Source organism: Pan troglodytes, chromosome 13, assembly GCF_028858775.2.
Source record: "Pan troglodytes isolate AG18354 chromosome 13, NHGRI_mPanTro3-v2.0_pri, whole genome shotgun sequence".
NCBI classification, from domain to species: domain Eukaryota; kingdom Metazoa; phylum Chordata; class Mammalia; order Primates; family Hominidae; genus Pan; species Pan troglodytes.
In genome coordinates, this window is record NC_072411.2 from 78,967,804 (window position 1) to 78,972,027 (window position 4,224).

General features: G+C 37.5%; 1 non-coding gene across 1 annotated transcript; it reads right to left on the reverse strand.

The window, feature by feature from the left end:
- Positions 1-3,562: 3,562 nt before the first annotated feature.
- On the reverse strand, positions 3,563-3,668 carry LOC112208560 (U6 spliceosomal RNA). Its single transcript, XR_002943020.1, has one exon. It is a non-coding gene; the product is annotated as a U6 spliceosomal RNA (small nuclear RNA).
- Between the last annotated feature and the right edge of the window lie 556 nt (positions 3,669-4,224).

The window sequence follows — 4,224 nt, forward strand, 5'->3', positions numbered from 1 at the left end:
ATTTTAGAACATTTTCACCACTCCAAAAGGAGCCATGACTGGCTCCCTCAAGCCCCTGGTGATCACTGATCTATTTTCTGTTTCTGTGGTTTACCTCTTCTAGACATTTCCTATAAATTGAATCATACAATATATGGCTCTCTGTGACTGCTCTTACTTAGCATAATGTTTTAAAACCTCATTCATGTTGTAGCATGTATCCATACTTCAGTCCTTTTTATGGCTAAATAATATTCCATTGTATGGATATACCACATTTTATTTAGCTATTCATCATTTATATGCTAAATTTATAGGGATAGCAATTTGACAGTTAATAAACAAACCAGTATATGAATCAGCGAAATGCAGTAAACCAGTAAAATAACTAAATAAAATGGCAATCAAAAAACAAATCAGTAAAATTCAGCTTGTCTCATCCATCCAGGGTTTTTTAACTTTTTATTTGCAACAGTGCCTGAAAACTCTAAACACTGTTCACCTTAAATAATAAAGCATCAGACATACTTCTATTAAAAATTAGAAATATACATTTTTCACCTTACCTTGGAATGATTTTTTGTTTGCTTTCTGTTAACTTACCAGAGACCAAAATATTCTAATTCTTTCCAGAATCTTTTGTGCCTCAACTCATCTGCAAGTCTTTTAGCCTAGAGTCCCTCAACTATAAACTATAAAATATGTGCATCTCTGATACAGATAAGGTGTCAATAGGAAGCCTGGTTTTCCCTTCCCTGGGGCTTTGAGATCCATGCTTACTTTTTTCTATAGATAGATTTTTAAATAGATGACCACTGGGATCCTGTCCAACTCCAGGAGTCTATGATTCCAGTTTTTTGTTTGTGTTTGTAGTCATCACCACCCTCATTCCAATTCTATTCAAGTCAGAGAATTTAGATGCGACTAAACTTCTTGTGGCAGAAGGAAATGGAACAAAAGGACAGTGGTATCAGGTGCGTCCTATTACAGCAACCCCAAAGATTTATATATCACTTCCCAATTTACAAAGCACATTCCCCATGCTATTTCTCATACAGTGCCCCATGGTAGCCCCTTGAGTAGGTCAGGCATTTTATCAAGCAGAAACTGAAATGTGGGAACTGGTCCAAGTTCACGGACAAATGACAGATCTGGGGCTCCTGCCTCCCAATGCCTGTTCATTTCATTGTCTCACTAAGCACCCATTCCAATGGCACTGGGGCTGTGGAGAGTGAGCCACTGAAAGGCAAGCATTGATGACCAGCAGGCACTTACAGTGTTCACAAGACTGACTTTACTGACCTGCCTGTGCCAAATGGGAATAAAGAGGAGAGACTCAGAAGTAAAGCAACAGTCAGAGGAGTAAGCAAAACAATGTCCAAGTGCAGCCAAAGCCAATGCCTCCTGGACTACGTGGAAAAGAATACTCTGCACTACAAACCCCTCACTTACTGAAAGCTTCCAAGAAATGAGGGCTTTCAAACTGCCTATGGAAAGTCATTTAGAGTTGGCATTATCCATTCAATTTCAGAACTTTCCACCAGAACATTGCTTGGTGACATAGTGGTCTTCATCCTGAGCTTCTACAAATGTATGTTAAGTTGCCATTAAGGACCCATGGACAGAGAAGGCACACCACCACAGGTAAGCCATATGTAAAAGAAGCAAACTTCCTTCCTCACATTTCAGTCTATTTCAACATTCATCAGGTCCTTCAAAATTTTTGCCAGACTCCAAACCCACTTTTCTAACACCATTCCTTCATATACATCAGCTATGCACATACCAAGTGTTTGCATGTAATACTTCATGGCATCCCCCCTGTGAAGCAGGCATTATTCTCCCCATTTTACAGATAGACAAACTGGGGCCCAGAAACAGATAATTTGCCCAAGCTACTTGTAAATAGAGCTGCCATTTAAACTCAGGTCTCTGCTGTTCCAAACCTATTTTCTTTCTGCTAAATTGCAATACCTCTAACTTGTTAGAATTTCACATAAAACCTTGAAATTCTAAAATATATATAAACTTTTTCAAAATTAAAAGCTTTTGCTGTTCAGAAAAAAATCCTGTTTAGAAAGGCAAGCCAGATTGCAATAATAGATATGCAGTTGAAATACATAAAACATCTTGAAGAAGTTTTTATTAGTATAAATTTGTGAGCATTCAAATTTCTACATATACTTACTATAAAGTCAATGAATAATGAAGCAGTCTTTTTTTTTTTTTTTGAGACAGTCTCACTCTGTCGCCCAGGCTGGAGTACAGTGGCGCGATCTCGGCTCACTGCAAGCTCCGACTCCGGGGTTCACGCCATTCTCCTGCCTCAGCCTCCCGAGTAGCTGGGACTACAGGCACCCACCACCACACCCAGCTAATTTTTTGTATTTTTAATAGAGATGGGGTTTCACCGTGTTAGCCAGGATGGTCTCGATCTCCTGACCTCGTGATCCGCCCACCTCAGCCTCCCAAAGCGCTGGGATTACAGGCGTGAGCCACCATGCCGGGCCATGAAGCAGTCTTGATAAACACAGTTGCAACAGATGTATTAACTCCTGCTTCCAACTGATTGCTGTATTTTGTTTAGATTGCATAGAATTGAGACTATCATAATTCACATATATTAACAGATGCAAACAGTAATAGTTTTCTAAAAGCAGTTTGTGATGTCAAGCCACACCTTGATAAAACAGATGACAAAAAAAAAAGCTTTATTCTGTTTGCACTAAAAACCTAGTTTACCTGATTGCACAAGTTGACATGTTAATTATCCACAGTGTGTTAAAAATTGGTATGTGTCACGTTTTAGTGTGCATGTTGTATTTTTTAACTTTTAAGTTGGGGTACATGTGCAGGGTTTTTACATAGGTAAACTCATGTCATGGGAGTTTGTTGTACAGATTATTTTATCACCCAGGTATTAAGCCTAATACACAGTTTTTTTTTTCTGCTCCTCACCTCCTCCCAGCCTCCACCCTCAAGTAGGCCTCAGTGTCTCTTGTTCCCCTCTTTGTGCCCATGAGTTCTCAATCACTTAGCTACCACTTATAAGTAAGAAAATGCAGTATTTCATTTTCTGTTCTTGCATTAGTTTGCTAAGGATAACGGCCTCCAGTTCCATCCATGTTCCCACAAAAGACTTGATCTCATTCTTTTTTATGGCTGCATAGTATTCTATGCTATATATGTGCCACATTCTTCATCCAATCTGTCACTGATGGGCCTTTAGTTTGATTCCATGTCTTTGCTATTCTGAATAGTGCTGCAATGAACATTCACATGCATGTGTCTTTATGGTAGAATGATTTACATTCCTCTGGGTATAAACTCAGTAATGGGATTGCTAGGTCAAAAGGTAGTTCTCCTTTTAGCTCTTTCAGGAATTGCCACATTGCTTTTTCCACAATGGTTGAACTAATTTATACTCCCACCAACAGTGTATAAGTGTTCCCTTTTCTCCGCAACCTCACCAGCATCTGTTATTCTTTGACTTTTTAATCATAGCCATTCTGATTGGCATGAGATGGTATTTCATTGTGGCTTTGATTTGCATTTATCTAACAATCAGTAATATTGAGCTTTTAAAAATACGGAATGCTTCACGAATTCCATGTCATTCTTGCACAGGGGACATGCTAATCTTCTCTGTATTATTCCAATTTTAGTATATGTGCTGCTGAAGCAAGCACACGTGTTTATAATTTTAGTAGTCATTTAAAATATATTTAATTTTTTAAATAAATTCTTCCTAAATTGATTTGTAAATTCAATGCAATCTCAATGAAAATCCTAGCAGGTTTCTTTGAAGAAATTGAAAAGCAGATGCTAAAATGTATATGGAAATGGAAAGGACCTAGAATAGCCAAAATAATTAGAAAAAGAATAATAAAGTTAAAGGATTTATTATCCTACTTGATTCTAAGACTTACAAGAAAGCTATGATCATCAAGACAGTGCGGCACTGAGGCAAGGATAGACCTATAGATTCATGGAACAGAATAGAAACTCCAGAAATAAATCCAAAGTTATATGGTTGATTTTTGACATAGATGTGAACATAACTAAATTGGAAAATCAGCAAAATAGTGCTGCAGCAACTAAATATCTAGAGGGGAAAAAAACAACCTTACGACATATTTTAAAAGCTAACACAAAATACATCATAGGCCTAAACAGTAAGAGCTAACACTATTATATTTCTGGAAGAAAATATAAGAGAAAATATTTGTAACAACAGTTAGGAAA